General features: G+C 37.4%; 1 protein-coding gene across 1 annotated transcript in view; it reads left to right on the top strand.

Annotated features, from left to right (window-relative positions):
- Positions 1–14,233: 14,233 nt before the first annotated feature.
- Positions 14,234–19,201, top strand: part of LOC109030272 (kin of IRRE-like protein 3) — a 616,549-nt gene continuing 611,581 nt past the window's right edge. The window contains exon 1 of the mRNA XM_072303753.1: positions 14,234–14,563. The gene's annotated coding sequence lies outside the window, so the exon portion shown is untranslated. The remainder of the gene's footprint in view (positions 14,564–19,201) is intronic.

Raw genomic sequence — 19,201 nt, 5'->3', positions numbered from 1 at the left:
TTTTGAAACACTGAAACCAAAATACGCATATTTACAGTTTCACAGTCAAAATATTACTTTTTTAAAATATAACATACAATATTCTTTTTGCTTCAAGAGAAATAGATTAATGTAAAATATGAATCAACTGTGGTTATGCATAACTGTGCATCGCTGATGTGCTTGTCTAGATCATTTAATTATTTGTACCTTAACACAAATTAAGAGGATGTGTTCAATGATTAAGCCTCCTTTTCCAAACCAATGAAAATATGCCTGACCAAAAATAATCCACCCTCAAAATATTTTCTCCACTATTCTGCCGTGCTAAGGAAAAACGCCATATGAACCTCCAGACATTGCCAAATCTCCTTCGACAAATCACTAAAGAGCCTCCCTAAAAATGGCCCCTTTTCGGGAACCCGGGTATTTCATTCGTATGTGGCTTAAATGAAACCTTATGATGAGACAAGCCTCCAGTAAAAATTTTAGCTTGAGTATATGTCTTGTTTCCGAGATACAGCGTTGCAAAGTTGGCATATTTGAGCTTTAAAATTCTCATATTTTTATGGATTTTCTTCCAAAAACCAACTTCAAAAATGACTTTACAATACTTACACGAGGTGCACACGATAAATTATAATATGAAAAGTCTCCAGTAAGAATTTTGACTCATGCGTAAGCCTTGTTTTGGCAGTACAACGTTGCTAAGTTTACATTTATCAGCTTTAAAAAGCTCATTTTTTAAAGTTTCTCATTCATAAACCGCTATTACTGAAGATCGAACTGTATTTTGGGGCATAGAATCAACAATTAGTGATACTCGTAGATGCATAGTTTAATTTATAAAAGGATACGATAATACAGTGTTGCAAAGTTTTCAACTTGTATCTGGGAAAATGTCTATTTTGTGTTATTTTATTGAAGACAAGATTGAACAATGTTGATAAGTGATATTGTGAAACAAAGAAATGTGGAGGACTTTTGTCAATCCTAGGTGAAAATTGGAATTAAAATGGCACTGTTGCCAATTTTATTTAAGTTTCTATTAACATTCCATTATAAAATAAGTTTAAAATAAGGATACCTACTTCCAATAATTGTCTGATTTTAAAACGTAATCCAAGTGAATTTATGGCATACAATGAATGGCTCAGCATCAGTGTTGCTTTCAAAATCTAAAAAATTCTACCTTGCCTTGGTTGTCAATTTTACTTTTTTTTAGGCAGAATGCAAAAATGAACATAAACTATGGAAACGCTCCAGTTTTTTGAGTACAAATAAATCTTGATACAGACAATACATTCATTGTTCCTTAAAGAATAGAATATCTTCGACTTAAGAATTACAAATGATGAGAAAATTAAAAAAAAAATTAAATAAATAAATCTATAGAAAAAGAAATTAAAAGAATAAAATACTTAAAATTATTAAAATATTGTTGCATGGATTTGTCAAAAATTATTATTTCGGCATAGCTACTAACTATTTTTTCATTAATAAGTTGTTAAAGTTCCATTTTTGTTGAGGGTTGTCCTCATAGTATTAAGACCTCTGTGTCACAGTGACAGCATTCCGAAGAGAATAGGACCAGGCTATTGTTATGTTTCATACTTGTATTTCAAAATGCATTTAAGCATTCACATTATGATCTCGGCACTGGATGTAAATTCTTGGTAACATTCGCTGACCCCTCCATTCTGATGAAAAATACATCCATCTCCCAGTGAAATATATCTGGAAAAAAGTTGCATTTTCTCAATACGCAACGGTGCAGTGTCTTGGCAGTGCCAATCATAACAAGCTCATATATGTATAGAGCATGTTGAAAACATATCTTTGATCTAGATGCCTCAAAATTATTGAGATACTTGGTAAAAGTAAAAAATCGGCAAGATGTTGAGGTACTTGCTATATATTTGAAGGCAAGACTATACTCACGTATCAATTGAAAAAAATATTTTCACGGATATTCATAAATAAATATAAAAAAATCACAAAAGTCTAAACAAATTACCAAAAAAAATTAAACAAAATAAAAAAAAGTAAAAAAATTAAATTAGTAGCATCTTTATTTTAAAATCATTTTATTATTTTTTGTTTGAAAAGAATTATGAATAAACTTGGCAGCAGTATTTTTTTCCAAAACCAATCGTTACCTGGGACTGACATCAGCCCTTGATATTTTGCCTTGATACGAGTTAAGATACCCATTGAAGTTATGTTCAACAAGAAAAAATCACAATCCATACAGAGTTCAAAGTTTTAAGCATGGCAACGCTGTATCACCACCGGTCAAAGAATTCTTCTTCAAATACAAACATTCATCTACAGATGACATAAATGGTTGATTTCCTGCCTCAAATCGTGATTAAATTCTACAAAAGTAGCTTCTTAAACACAGAACTCAAAAATATAGACATATTTAAAGCTCAAATATATAAACTTTGCAACCCTGTATCATTAAAACTATACTTGCATTTTGAGTTAAATTTTAACAAAAGCCTTAGTCTATCATAAAATTGCATCTAAACCCCAAAAGCATATCTTTTAGCCGTCACTAAGTTCGTTTTTAAGTCAAGAAACTTGATAAAACGAACATTTTTTACAGGTTTTTATGTCAACTTTGCAACGTTGTTTTAACAGAATTAGTAGTATTAATGTTTCAATTGAAATATGCATTCGATAATAATACTAACATTTGATAAAATGTCACAAAATATCATAAAACATCCAATTGAATCGTTCTGAGAAAATAAGATACCTGAGAATATGAGAATCTTAAAGCTCAAATATGCCAACTTTGCAACGCTGTATCTCGGAAACTAGACATATACTCAAGCTAAAATTTTTACTGGAGGCTTACCTCATCATAAGGTTTCATTTAAGCCACAAACGAACGAAATCCCCGGGTTCCCGAAAAGGGGCCAAAAAAGGCCCTTTTTTAGGGAGGCTCTTTCAAGGCAGTTTGTAAATATTTTTCTTTCAATTTCTCAAGTATTTTTGCTTGCAATATCATCATAAAAGTCTGCAAATTTCTAGAAAAAATATTGATAATTATCGTCAAAAATAAACATTTTATTGGAGGAAATTAGGCAACTCCCTAATGTTCATACAACATTCTTCCTTGGCATGGCAGTATCGTCTATCCTGGTTACCTCCTTTTTGGTTTCATTCATGTTCAATATCATACGAATAGTAATTACGTGTCTTATCACTGATGGACAGAAACAGGCTCAAAGAAATCATGAAATGTATGTACTATTCTTAAATAACATGCTCTCTCCTCTGTTTCTCTATAATTATTGAAGAGTTAAAATATCAGCAAGTATCATGGGTTTTTATTCCTGTAATGACATTTCTTTCCTATTGATTTCTATATCTTCATTTTTTCATGTAACTATTTTCAAAATTCATTTCTTATTTTATATTGTACATTATGTTTCATAAACATTAGATGAGTCTGCAGTAGACGTAAACATGCCGATCACACAAATTAACACAGACAAAAATCAAAAGCCTATAATTGGTAAAGTAGTCTCGCTTACCAGTCTTGCTTCCTATAAAAGCCCCCAGAAAAATGGACTAATAATTAAGTCCATCCTTCAAGATATGTCTGGCCAAATGGGCCTGTTGCAAACTTTTGCTAGAGCAAAACTAAGAGTTGTTTCTTACAGATAATGCCTCCAAAATCACGATAAGCGCATCGGTAAAGTCTGAAATGCACTCACAACTTCACAATCTGCCTAAGAAATTTGCGGTTTTTTGAGCTTCCCGCTTCGAAAACGATACTACGGTACAGGTGAACATTTTGTTAGAGGAGCCGTTCCATTGGCGGCAATACTCATCATGGCCGACGCCAGTCCGCCAAAACACGTGTGATGGGACGAGATAACATCTGAACAGGATTAAATCAGATAACAATCGGCGTGTTTACGTTTATATTTTCCTCGCCCGCCTTAATTGATCTTGAACTCTCCTCGAATTACTCGCGGAACTGCGCAAGCGTCGGCCATGATGAATATTGCCGACGATGGAGGGACTCATCTAACAAAATGTTCACCTGTGCAGTAGTATCGTTTTTGAAGCGGGAAGCTCAAAATAACGCAAATTTCTTACGCAGATTGTGAATTTATGAGTGCATTTCAGACTTTGCCGATGCGCTCATCGTGATTTTTGAGGCATTATCTATAGGAAACAACTCTTCATTCTGCTCTAGCAAAAGTTTGCAACAGGCCCATTCTGTTAACAGGATTCAATGAACAAGCTGAAAAATTAGCCTCAATTTTAGAATTGAATGAAAGTTATCAAATATCGAAGGCAATAGTAAAGCCTGCTGCACCACTCTTTAATAAAACAAGTCATCCCTATGAATTAATTGCGTCCCAGAAAACACAAATCGAACGAGTCAGCAAAAACAAGGTCAATTTGCCTGATGTCACTCACAATTTTGCTGCATTTGAAGACATTAATAATAACTTGATTCCCCAAAATACTATTGTTCATGTCGAAGGCACTGTTACTGAAGTATTTTCTGCTTCCTCCGGCATAAATACATATCAGAAACCATATGAACGCAGAGCAGTAACACTTACAGATTATGCTGATAATAAACTTAATCTTATTTTATGGAACGCCAATGTTAATATAATTCAGAAAGAGCATATTGGCCGCAGAGTCAAAATATTTGAAACGAAAATTTCCTTATTTCAAGAAGCTGTCTATGTAAATGCATCCAACTCTAGAATGGAAATAGATTATTAATGACACACTTCTCCAATTTTTATCAGTACAAATTCTTAACTTCATAACAAATTGATAACTTGTAAATTTTACAAATATTTATTAAAATTTATATCTTTTAAATTTTTCATTCAGTATTCTTTTATAAATAAACAATGTATCATTTTCTCATATATGTCCAGTTTTTATGTAGTCTATAAATATAATGTTAATAAAATCGTCTCATTTTTACAATAACTGTGTACACATTTGTTTTAGATCACAAACCTGAGTGCCTTAGAGATATGACAGGATTTTTTGGCTCCTTTATTGTGACAAGTGTGCAACATCCAAGGTACGAATTATTGACGCGCCATATCAACACTTTGTGTTGGATATCTCTGCTTGTTTTAGTTTTTTCTTCATTTTTGAAAAACGCCTCCGAAACATTTAATTACTCTGGGAGATATTGAAAGAAAAAAAAGTATTTTAAGCATCATTTTGCTAATCTACCGTGCTAAGGAAGAGCGTCGCATGAGAGAGTTGCCATTTCCTTCGATGAAACGTTTATTTTTGAGGAAAATTATGAATATTTTTCCTTGGGATTTTTAGACGTTTTACATCAAATTACAGACAAAATTATCTGAGAAATTGTTAGACAAATATTCAAAAATTGTCCTGAAAATTAGTGATTTGCCAGGGAAAATTTGGCAACGCCTGAAGGCTCATACGGCGTTTTTCCTTAGCACGGCAGAATTGGGCCCGGAACCAATCTCTAAGTACCAACTACGTTGTAACCGCTTAGAAGTTTAGAGCGGAAACTGTGACGTGGTTTGAGGCTTTCAAATCCCTTTTTTTCCTCCCATGTTTTTCCGATCCAACACGCAGTAAAGCGAGTCAATGAGAGAGGTCAGACATGATATGAAAACTTTAAAAGCTGCCATCATCATTGACACGAAATGTTGAGATAAAACGTATTAATAACGTATAAGTTATTGCATTGATTTTCTCGTTTCCTCTAAGAAACGCCCATTTAAACTTATGATTTGACGGAATAAACATCTAAATCTGCATTTTGTGTAAACAAATACACACTTGACCTCCATTCTAAACGATCGTTTCATTTTGCGACGAAAAGGAATTCGTCTTCCAATTTTGAGAGATGCGCATGCCGGTCTGAAAGACCTTCAGCGAGCAGACAAACATTGTTGTTTTCCTGTTTTTCTTCGTCAGTATCGAGTGGGCCATCACAAGAAATTTTCGTCTCATACCACAGTACTTTAGATCACTTTAAACTGAATTCAGTCTTGTGATTTATTGTGTGATATTGGTGAAAGTAAAATTATCGCAAAGACGATATCTCCCAAAATCAAAATCGAGTAGAATTCATTTGTGAACAATCTTTGGATCTAATTTCGAAATTGAATCTCTTAAATTTCCCCACTTTCAAGTGCCATAATAATGGAGTTTTTTTTGGTGACACGCAAGCATTTCGATTTGATTCTTTTATCTATTTCTTCGATTATTTCCGGGGTCTGGAGCAATTCCGGCCTTCAACAGCCCATGGAGGACAGGTCAGAGTCTCTGTATTCTTTAGCATTCAGCGTGTGTCAAAACATAGCGAATAGAACCGGACTAAAGCTATTCTACGCGGTGGATGAGATCTCAGATCCATCGTTTCAGCATCTCATTCAAAGTTTGCATGAGACTTCAATTCAGATCGTTTCAATATCCCACCACAGCGAATTGACTGATGCAATGGTCACGGATTATAGGAAGAATATTATCTTCAATTTCAATGACGTTAGTGAGTTATTCAATTTTATTTTTAACACCATACTGCAGTCAGAATCTCTCGATTTGAACAGTGAAATAGAAGAAGGCCTTGAACAGAGCACTAATCCCGCCATTTATCAGACAACGGGATACTTACCTCGTTTTTGCATTAAAATTGAAGAGCTCCACTACCGCTGGCCACGAGAGGGGTGTAGAGAAGAAATAAATATTTCATCCGCCGATCTAGAACATGGTTCTTATTTAACTGACTCAGTTTTTAACGCAACTCGCGGTTTCTTCCGAAACAAAATTTGGAATTTTAGAAACCATCTGATTTTTCTTTTGAAAAATGTAGACGAACGTATCAGAGGTATGACGTCAAAAGTACTCCAATATGAAACTCTCCCGAATTTTGAGATGGGCAGGAATCGGACGCTGTCAATTTGTTTCAAATTCTTTTGGCGCTTTTTCAAAGGCCAAAAAACTGTTATATGCCACCCAAGCGGCTGCGAAAGATACGACCCGTTTGCGGAGAACCTTATTTTCTACCCGCACCGGGGCGAGACGGACAGTAAGGACTTTTTCGCTTTCTCTTGGACAAACATGCATAAAAAGTCGGTGTTGGTCTCGGATGACTACTCCCGTCAGAGAGGTTTTCAAACTGTCAACCACGCGACTTGGAGTAACTGGTATGAGTTTTATTTCACCGTATTTGAACACCTGCAACACTCTGCGAACTTTACCCATAAGTATTGGCAGCCATCACCGGGTTATAAAATTGAAGATGCCTGGAAGTATGACGTCTGTCTCATTCCGTTCGAAACTGGAATAGTTTTGGAGGGGACCGATTATTCCCAATTCGATTATTCCGTTAGTGTCGACACGAGTGCTCTGTGCGTTGCCACCCCTCACAGTGGTTACATGTCGCAGGGTCTGGTAATTTTCGAGAGTTTTTCGTCAGTCGTTTGGATTTTCATCTCTGTAACGATTGCCTCTCTTGTCATAATGCAATATGTTTTCCAGTATTCGCAGTGCGAACTATTCCATCGTCTCTATACAGATGCAGAGGTGGATTATTACAGGGAAACCTCCGCCCTGTTGACTGTCTACGCTTACTTCATCTGTGGGAGCCCCCCATCTCTACATCTCGGCCATTTGTTCACTGGGAAGGTTCTTTTTTCAATTCTTAGTTTCTCTACGATTATTATATCCACCGTATTTTTGAGCAGCATGACAACTTTACTTAGTGATAGTTTTGGCCCCGGAAATCGACACATTAAAAAGTTTAGAAGAGTCCGATATGATCATTCAAACTAATGAGGACACAACAATTGAGGCGAATCTTTTTGACCATTTAAACCAGTCTGAGGCACTGCAAGCAAAACTGGCAAACAACTTGCGTCATTACGTGTATACAATGGATGCCGAGCTATTTTTAACGGTGGTAGAACCTCTAAAGGAAACTGATATTACTCTTGCTGAGGTTTTGCTCCGTGATAATATCCTCCATGTTGAGATTGAAAAGACGAAGGAGAATTTGCGTTCCATAACAGAGTCTGACTCCGTTTTGGTGAGTGTACCTTTCTCTTCGACACCTAAAAAAAATATTCGCATGAGACATTTCCCTTTGATAATGGATCAATGGTCTGAGTACCATTTAATGATGGAATGCGTCTTGACATATCCATTGATTTTTGGATTTGTGAAAGATTCTTTCCTCTTCGATGGATTAAACCAGATAATGGCTTTATATCTCGAAACCGGACATGCCAGAAGGATACTGGAATCATCTTTACAGGGTGAACTGCAGTTTGGCGTGCCTTACGCCGAAAATAGTCCGGAGCCACGCGCGTATGATTTAAATGATTTACAATCGGGATTCATTGGTCTTATTGTGGGTTTGTTCATAAGTTTTCTTGCTTTTTTAGGTGAAATTTTCTTCAATTATTTTCAAGACTCAGTCATTGTAAAGTTTTTAATAAGATCTAAGCATTCTCTATTTAAAAAACGCTGGGTTATAGTGTAAGGGAGGTAGTAATGGTCTTATTGTGGATTTGTTCATAAGTTTTTTGCTTTTTTAGGTGAACTTTTGTTCGAATATTTTCAAGACTCAGTCATTGTAAATTTTTTAATGAGATTGAAGCATTCTCTATTAATTTAAAAAAACGCTGGTTTATAGTGTAAGGGATATAGTAATGTTTTTATTGTAGGCTTGTTTATAAGTTTTCTGTACGTGAACTTTTGTTCGATTGCTTTCAAGACTTGGTCACTGTGAAGTTTCAAATGAGATTTAAACATTCAAAAGACGCTAGATTATAGTGCAAGGGAGGCAGTTTTGACACAGAGTCGAATAAGATAAAATGGAATGATCGATTGATTGACAGCCAGTGTATCTTATGAGCTCCGTTTATTGCACAAATAAGTGAGATCATAAAAGTATGTCTCTATCGACCGTTATAGACAAAAAAATTATAAAAAGTCACCAGTATGACCACCACGAGGTGTCTACACATACTTTTGGCTCTATCAAGCAGATCCGCCGCAAAATTCGATATCTAATGACAATTATTCATAATATATTTTCAACACCCCGCATTAAAAATCCAAGTGGTGAAATCAAATCAGGCCAAAGTTTTTGGAGGACAACGCTATCTTTTTCCACATGATGATTGATGAGCAACGCGTTGAACAACAAGTAAAATAAAATTCGCCTAATGGTGACTGATGAATGTCAGGGCGAGGACTTTGCTGGGCGAGTTTCTTTACATTAAGGAAGGATTCCCAGAGCAATTACTCAAACTCATATTTATTTAATTTACTCTGAAAAAAAACTCCGGCCGTGGGAGCCGCAATTACGGGCTCTACAGACATACCGTCCGTTCCGGGCTCAAAGGCTGAGGATTCCGGCTGCTGGAGGCGTAGTTTCGATTGCTCCGGGTTCAGAGGCCGAAGCTACGGCTCTAGCAGCCGGAATTTTCGGCCTTTGAGCCCGGAACGGACGGTATGTCTATACAGCCCGTAATTGCGGCTCCCACGGCCGGAGTTTTTTTTCAGTGTACTCATTTTTTTTCAGTGTACTCATATCTATAATCTAATCACAATACGTCGCTTGGCTGACATAAGGGCGTAACTACACATTGAGATGAGAGGAGATGAGTCGGAAAAGCATTGAATGGACCACTAGACAAGATACGAATTTCAGCATTCTGATACATGTTTCTTCACCAAAATTTCACGTAAAACACGATGCGCACAACAAAAATTCCCGAAATCAACTCCTCACAAAGATAATTGATGATTCTTGATGCGTGAATTTAAACCACCCGCTCATGAAAACTCAATGCTCCACGTGATTCATATCGCGCGCTAAACGTTATCATGACAGTCTCTGCGATATACAAATCTGTCAACCTCAATCTTGACGCTTTGGCTCAGCTATTGCAAATTGCTTATAGTTTGAACAACACACTGTAGGAAATGAACATTGCTCGTTTGAGAAGCTTGCCGAAACCGTTGTAGTGATCGATTTGACTCACGTAGAGCTTTGAGTTTCTTGTGAGCGGGCAGTTCAAATTCTTCGTAACCAATGTGAAATAAAAGCGTTTATATCTTCGTGAAGAGTTGATTTCAGTAATTATCGTTGCGCTAATCGTATTCTACGTGAAATTCTGGGTAAGAGCCTAGTATCAGATTACTTGAATTCATACCTTGTCTAGTGGTCCATTGTGTGGAAGACAGGGTTCATTGCAGAGTGTAGTTACGCCCTTATGTCAAGAGGGCGACGAATATACAGTACCTGTATATTATGTAAATACAGCTAGGGTAGGTCCTCCGGCCCACCCATTAAATCATTGTAAATAGCATAAGTTAAAACAATAAGGATTAATACATTACTGTAGTCTTCTATATATTTAATAAAAAAAATAAATAAATAAAAAAAACCCAACTCTTTGGTCTTGAGTGTCATCATTTGGCGCATCTGACCATTAACCTCCAAAAGTAAATATTATATAGAATATATAGGGAAGAAAGCGGTATGGAGTCTACAACATAAATTTTCTCCGAAAACAACGGAGGATTTCAATCGTCAGTACTGAACGAGACGGACCCTAAAAACACTGGACGACAGATTTATATGAAGACATTAACACTCAGCGACCAGAATGGAGTCGCTGGAATCGCTAGGATAACTCTCAACTTTCGCGCAGTCCCTCTCAGCGAAAAACTCCTAACTCCAACAAAAAACCGCATGTAGATAGGTGGAAACCAACGGCTCCAATTCATCGACCATCCGACTCTCGCAACAGGAGCCGTTTCCAGAATAGTTTAAAAATTGATATAACCGCCACAACAGTATCCTCGAATCTAACGGCTCACCTGTAAAAAAGCGCAAGTGCTATGCGGCTCAAGTCGTGCTTAGGTGCTTTTGTACGAATGACGTTCCACGCAAGGATCTAATGGGGAGGAAATGGGTATTATGAAACGGTTTGTTCTCCGAGCTAGCGACGGCCTCTTCAAGAACGAGTGTAATGGCTGCTATTGATTTTGAGTGCGGTGCGGTCACTACCATTATTCATACTTCACCGGGCCCTGTTTTTCAATTGCGCCCTTACGAGTACGATTTCATTTTATTCCCGCGTCGCACAGTGAAACGGGCCTTCGGCAAAAGTCGGACATGAAATTTTTGACTGAAATTGAACCGAGTTTATCGGAAAGGAACCAGCCCAAATTTTTGAAAAAAAATGAGGTAAGGGTGTTTTTTACTTTCACTAGTTGTATATTTTTTCCTGCCAAAAACTCAAAAAAAAGTAGTCAGTGAAAGAGGGTTTAAAGTTTATTCTTCATATTGACGCTTGGAGGAGTAAATCTTCAAAATTATTTTTCTCAGTTTCAAATTAATGTGATAAACTCGGTCGAATTGTAAGTTTTTATTTATATTTTGTCTCATTTTAAATTTTAAAGAGTGTCCTTTAGAAGAGGAAAAACCAATAGAACCACGTTTAAACCTCTACGTTTCTTATTAACTAAGACAAGCTGACAAAGTTTTCACATGAAAGTCAACATTTCCCATTGACTCTATCCACTGTGCGCCAGTTCGCCTTTCATTTTCCTTTGTACGTAGCTGTTCAGAATGCAGATGCAGAGGTTGGATGAAAGTATGATTTTATTTTACAACTTTACGGTATGTTGAGGGGGTCTTAATTTGTCGTTTCCCATACAAAAGAGCTCAAGTACACTTCAACGTTGCTATATTTCCACAGGCTATTTTTTTTTCCTACGAAATTGATAAGCACTGGTGACCGTAGACTTTACCGGTTTCCCATTTAGTTTATGCAAAATTCAGTGAAATTTTGAACAGGGATTGTGTTGTTATATTTTTGTTAAAACATATATTGTTTAAGTCAATGTTTCAGCCTTATAGTTGAGTTACAACCCCTCGTCCTTAAGGAAATACGAATGATAAATAAATAATAGTTGTGTATAAAGTGTGTAAATAATAAATAATATATCAATATCAAATTCAGTTGTAAACGATTTTGTAAGAAATCAACCGAGGAATGCTTAAAAATTGCACTAGTCAACTGTTGCGTTCGAACTTTGAAGGGGGAAAAGGTCTTATTAAAGAAGGCCTCTAATCTCCATAGGCTGGATCTCCTTTCTGTAGGAGAACACCACAACTAATTTCAGCGGATTTTCAGAAATATTATGAAACTCCTCTTGGGAGCTTGCTGAAATGACGCCATGCAGCCAATTTCTTTATAATCATTTGATACAACACCAATTTTAATAGTTTCAGGTACATTATCGAGTGACCCTCCTTGATCGAGTCGAATGACACTTAGCCGTCCGCTTTATAAATCATTCCATAACAAATCAATCAGAATTCTAGAATATGGCTTTATGTGACTTTGCAAAGTTCCTCTGCGAAGTCCCTGAATTTTGTGTATTTCTCTTGGTTTTGATGGAAAAAAGAAACAATAAAAGCAAAAAAAAGAGGAAAAGAAAAAAGACAAAAAGAGTAAAAATAGAGAAAAAAGAGATAAAGAAAAAAAGAAATAGAAAAAAGACAAGAAAAGAGGGAAACAAGTAAAATAGAAAAAAATATGAAAAACAGATATTAAAAAAAATAGAAAAAAATAATAAAATAGGAAAAACTAAAATATAATGAAATGAGAAAAAAAACTCTCGCTGATTTTGAAGTAGATAAAAAAAGTCAGCTTGTGACAATATGTCTCTGATGTGCACTTCCAAACTAGAGATGTCCCTGGTTGCGAGAGAGAGAGAGTGAAAATATCAACATCCAGATGGAAACTGAATCAGAAAGGAGAAGGAAAATCTGAAGAAAAAGTTAGAAAAATATCAGCCTTAATTTCATCACAGAGGAAAGAAACCGAGCAAGAGCAACGTTGCCATTCGGTGCATTAATCGCTCAAGTCTCCCAGTCGAGTGATACGAAACGCAGGCGAGTTGTTCACAAAACTCGGCAACACCGTCGAAAACGGTGCATAAAAAGTAATGCAGCGCAAAAGCCGGAAAAGTCATCACTCTTAAGGACCACTCTGGAAACGCATTTTGAGAGTAATAAAATAACGGAGGAAAATCCGCGGGCGGGCGGGAAAAAATAAAATGGAAATATTAATAAAACCGGTGATAATAATGAAAAATGAAGTAATCTCATCTGTGTGGGTTAGGTGTGAGTAATACTTATGCAGAATAAACACAGGGTGTTTGTGTGAAGTGATAGCGCCGAGCGGGAGGGTGGGGGGGATTTGCAGGGGCACGGGGCTCAGTGGGGGGCCAGGTTGCCCATGATGGGGGGGGGGGGGGGGAGCGGAAGCATAAAAATATCCTTGCTCCGAGACTCCCGAGTTTCTACATCTTCAGCTGCCGTCCTCGAACACGCCACTCAACAAGCGCACAGGTCTCGAAACCCATAAATTTCACTTAATTATTCATTTTATTACCTGCATAATTATGTGGCCAGGTTATTTTATTCCCTTTCGCAGCGCGCTTTCCATGACTTTTCGGGGTTCTTGGCTTTTCCTTCTATTCCCTAATTTTTAGGATTTAATTTTGGTTTCATTTTTGCCACAAGCGGGCAAAATTCTCCACAATTTCTTATCTTCAGTGGTAAAGGGGGGGAGGGGCAGGGGGGTCATTTATCCTTCACAGAAGTTTACTATAGGTCCTCCTTAATTATTGAGAGAACCAATATCTGTCAAATTTACTACATTTAAATACTATTTTTAGTTGTGAAATATCCATTTTTTTATTAAAAAAAAAAAAAAAAAAAAAAAAAAAAAAAAAAAAAAAAAAAAAAAAAACGAGTAAAGCATACCTATTTAGTTACATAGTTAGTTAATTTTATTGGCGAAGTCCATAAACATAATACTTTTGATTCATATGTGTCAATAAAACAGTTAGATTGCTCTACAAGAATGGTCCTGATCTACTCAGGTGATTATTTTTAGTTATTTTTTCGAGCCTATTTGCTTTATAAGTTTTGAGTAGTATCTAATTTCTCAAAGAAAGGCAGTCTATGCCTATATCACTCAAAAATCCGAACAAATAAATCGCATGTATCAAGTTTTAAGCAAAAGACATCGGGACATTGTGATGATGTTGTGGTGAATTTTTGTCAAAGTTGGTATTCACCGCGCACTGCACTATTTCGGTTTGGAGAATGTGCACACCTGCGGCTCAAATGTAAACAACACACTTGTTGTTGTTTTGACGAGCGTGAATCGCGTGTTATCGGTCGTAGTGATAGTTATGAAAAAGGTGAATGTTTCTTGTATTAATCAGGAGTTAAGCAAATTGTTATTTGATTTTCGACTATATATTCGACGAGTTTTGAAGTTTATCGCTGTCACGAATCCGGTCGCTATCTTTGTGCGAGGAAGTTTGACGGAAATCGGCGTACACATGTTTCTGCCGATGCAATCCTCCCCTAGTCCTAACTTAAGAGGAAACTTTTTCATTTTAACATTATGGTTTTAATTCCTGCCGTTTGTTCGATAAGCATCCTAATCATGCAGTGTTCGGAGTGGGCTGTGAACATACTGGTCATTTTCGTTCACTTTCGGTGAGTTTCTTAATTGTATGTATTCATTCACTTTTCATTACACTCCTTTTGCTGAGATTCACTTTCAGAGAACCCTGCCTCTACACCAATGATAAACTTTAATCTAACTACACTTATCTAAACAAGAAACTTCTGCTGGTGGTTATCTTCTTTTACTCCTTGCTTTCATCAGATGAATGCAAGAATAGCGAATGATGTAACTTGAAGCGAGGATGTTTATTTCTTAAACCCCTCTCATCTCTTTTCTGTATAAAGTTTTTTCAGAGGAATACTTCATACTTGAAGTGCTTATATCTTGTACATTGAAAATTCCTGAAGGTTATTTTGATGGTAATCCTAACCAGACTGAATGAGTGTGGTAAATGAAGTGAGATGGCCTCATTCAACTGAAATGTAAATATTACAAATCGACAGCGTAAGTTCGCTATCATATACCACGTTTGCAGTGTCTGAAAATCTCTGCCTCTATGTTATTTTCATAAAGGAGAGCAAATTGACATCATTCCTTGAAGCTTTTGCAGAATTTTCTTCGCACAGAGAATAAAAATTATGGCAGTTTTAAAGAATTGCCGTTGAGTAGTGTTTTGTTTAAAAAATGAGGTATCTCAGGAAGTCTACAACGTCACAAACCGAGTTATGTGATTACTGACTTACACCGTCCAAATATTATCGTTGTCGAATATCAAAAATAAACCTGTGTTTGCTACAAAATGTATTTCCACCAGTGAAAATTATGACTCATGAAGAAGTCATAACAGTGTTTTCCCAAGTCAGATTTGAAGCAGGTTGAATGAATACATTTCAGAATAGGTATCAGTGTGCAAAGTTACCTTTGAATGAATTGACACTAAACAGACGGAAAGAAGTTTACTTAATTTTGGTTTACCTGTTATTGCCCTTGCTAGTTTTTACTCTCTCCCCGAAAGGAGCAAGAAAGTAAACTCCACCAAGTAGGTACATAAAGTTTCATTCACTGTGAGGACTCAAGAGGCCAAGTTGATTTTTCATATATTGCCTCTATATTTTAAGTCAAGTGTCACTGAGACATGAAAGATAATCATTCTTTAAGTTAAAAGAACAAAAACCCAAGATTTTTAAATTCTCCTCATGCAACCCACATCATATTTTCTCATTTGATCGGTCATCCAGTCATTTATTACTTTAGCCTGGATCGCGAGAAGGGGTAAAATGCGTTCATCGTTTTGCTAATTCAAATCTCAGCTCAAACTGATAGGGCTTACAGTGTTGTCAGGTGTATTGGAAAGTGTAGTCACCAAATCTATCTGTCATCCAAGTATGGATTTAAGTTCTCTACAAGAGATTTTAACTTCCTGTGAGTAGTTATCTAGAAAAGAAGGAGATGTATATTAATTTCACCTTCCTAGCAAACCTTGGGTATTGCCTTCCTTGGAAATGTCTAAAGAGTATCCTTAGTAAAAAAAATTCTGAAGAAGGAGAAAGGCTCAAAGATTAAAAGTACCTACCTAAAAATGGGAGTAATTGAGGATTAGGTTTTTTGAGAAATAATTTAATTTCCATTATGATGAGGGGTTAAGTGGCCGATTGTTTTATTGGGTACTTTGGAACGTTATTTCTGTAGTACGCCAAAAATTCTAGTTCTTAATGGCAAATTTAGTCCAAACGCACTCCCGATTGCACTCATAGATCTTTGTCTGTGTAAGTGGACTACATTCGGATTGCATTTTGCAAGAAGGAGCCACAATCATTCCAACATTGCTAAGATTGGGCAACTTTTTTTACCTTGCAATTATAAAGTGATCATCCAAACAAGTTTTATCTTCACTCCCAAGAAACTATAAATTTATTGCGAGAATTACCTTCGTAAAAAAATGTTTGCAAGGTCTCAGTAATTTTATTGCAAGGAATGTAAGTTGAACAATCCTAGCAACATTTTCATGCTCTTGGTTCCTTTTTGCAAAGTGATCGCAAAACATGGTCCAAATCATTTGGACTACATTTTGCAATTTGGAGCTATAAATTCTAGCCCGGTTTAAAAACGACGGATGTGCTATTAGTTTCCCTGTGCACATAAGTGTTTTTCCAGAAGATCCAGAATTTATAGTCCCAAATTGCAAAATGTAGTCCATTTCGTGTCGAATCCGAACTTTTCCGGCCCGACCCGGCAACCCCTCGGGGGAAACTAAGCCGGGGATAAAAAGTAATTTGTTCCGAAGGAGGGGCCGCGTCGGCTCCCGCCGAGGGGGAGGGGGGGGGGGTCAGGGGGCTCATCACACCTTTTCTGACACTCGAGACAGGATTTTCGGTGGCCGCGCTGAAGCTCACACACGCGGGCAACTTTGATTAATGATCGATGCTCGATCGGCCGCGACGAAAAAACACACCGAGCAGTGGTGTGGCGTGCTTTGCGATATATCGATTGATACGCCACTCAAACCTATGAAAAAAGATCGATTATCAGGATGTTCGCAGCGAACATTTTAGTAATCGATTCTTTACCATAGCTTCAAATGGCGAGATATCGATAATCGATCATTCACGCCATGCCACTGACACCGAGACCTGGATACAGGGATTCGGGTGGGATTGGGATTTCCATTCCTGAGTCGTTCCCGCGCCGCTGGCGCCGCACAGTGGATCGAGTCAATAGGAGACGTCGGACAAACTTTTGAAACTTTAAACGCCTATATAACTCCATTTATATGAAACTTTGATGTTCTAAAAGTGGTTTCTTCGTGAAATTTTCCCTTAGAAACTCCCATAGGAATTTAAAATGCGACGAAATGAACCTCAAAATTTGCAGTCTTAGTCGAAAATTTCATGTGCGACCTCTCTAATTGACTCGATCCACCACTGTGCGCCACTCGCAGCCCCCCCCCCACCCTTCCCCTCCCGCTCATCGGCTCCAAGTATGATGGACTCCCGACTTCTCGGCTCCCAGAGCCGGAAGTGTGTTAGCATGTCACGCACCGTCCTCCGACTGGCTATTTGTGTCACGTGCCTACGCATCCTCTTCAACACGGTATTATCTTCAAATACATATCAAGGGGGAGCGGTAGCACCCTGACCGCTTCGCGGTCCAACCCTCTGCAGGCCGATTATTGAAACTGATAGACAAAGCTATTGACTAAAACGACAAAAGGGATTTGGAGGGATCCTATTGGTGAAGGTGGGTGTTGGCAATGGACATAGGAGGTAGGTAATGGACTAACTAACGGCAACCCACCAAAGACCCGACAGTTAGTCCATCAGGTTCTTCCTTAGTCTATAAGAACCAACCATGTCAACCAATAGGATCGATCTATACTCCCCATGTCTTCTTTGTATATCGCTTTGTCTATCAGTTTCAATAATCGGCCCGCAGTAGTGCTTCGCGCCCCCGGCGTTATGCTTTACGCGTTACTCTATGATTTCATATTACAAAGTAAGGTATGCACACTAGCGGATATAGCCGTGGCCACTACGCAGTGGCGATTCTAGAAATTTGTCAACACTGTTTTTCCGCCAATAAAAATTAAAATTTATGTAAAACAATCGGTTCTTAGTGACGTGGTGAGGCAGCTTGTCTCACTTAAAATCGACATTTTCTATGGATTTAAATGCAGGAAAAACATAGCTGCCCACTTTCAAAAGTCGCTAGGTACTGCTAACTACGCGGCCTAACCCGTAGAGGACGCATTAGGGCGCTCTGCGACGCCTAGCCGCCACAAGAATGTGTCATGATAGAGCTCTTCTGGAAGCTGGCATTTCTCCATCTTTCTTTGAATGTCTTTTTCCTTCTTGAGACATATTTTGAAAATTAAAGGAAATGGACTTATCTAAAGGTTATTGGCCGCCAATGAAAATTGGCCAAGTAGATCTCTAGAAAAAGTCACAGCACTCACAAAAAGAAAAGAAGAAAAAAACCACCATATGTTACTTCGGATTCTGCCAAATTTCTTATCACAAATATTTTTTTGAGAGAAAAGTCACACATATTCTCCTTTGAAATTTTCAGATACTTAAGATTGAATCGTAAAAGAAATTCTATTATCAGCAAGCAATCGGCTAAAACCAAATTTTCGTACGGTGTACTTTCGACGGTATCGTTGGCCAGATGCCTTTGCGTCGCCCCTTTTCCATTTGTTGAGACATGCGAGAAAGGCCTTAATATGCTTAGAGAAGCGAGAAAGGCCTTAACTCCTGAGGCCGATCAGTTTTTTTTAACTTCTTTTATCAAGATTTCGTTTTCCAAAAAGCGTGCTAACGAAAATAAACCAAGAAAAAAAACTCAACAACAATAATAAAGTAAGATTTTTTTCTCCACCGTCTCACACTCTTCAGAAGAGGACCCCGAGAAGATTTATTTCTTCATTATAATTTCAGCCCCAAAATAATACGCATCCGAGCGGTTAACAACCCCTTCACATTTGTTGCGCATTTTAATTGATTTCTTAATTCACTGAGGGGAGGCGTTTTGGAAATGCAGCCTCCCCCAGCGTTCGGTCGCATCCCCTCGTCGTTCTCTGTCATGCTGAGGAGAAACGTCGTATGGGCCTTCCGACGTTGTCGAATTTTTTCTGAAAAATATGTATTTTCCAGGAAAGTTATACATATTTTTCAATGGAATTTTCAGACACTTTAGACCTAATTTTAAATGAAATCTGACAGTTTTTTTTA

Source organism: Bemisia tabaci, chromosome 8, assembly GCF_918797505.1.
Source record: "Bemisia tabaci chromosome 8, PGI_BMITA_v3".
Classification (NCBI taxonomy): Eukaryota; Metazoa; Arthropoda; class Insecta; order Hemiptera; family Aleyrodidae; genus Bemisia; species Bemisia tabaci.
Note: the sequence above shows the minus strand (reverse complement) of the source record. Positions and strands in the feature narration are given on the sequence as shown.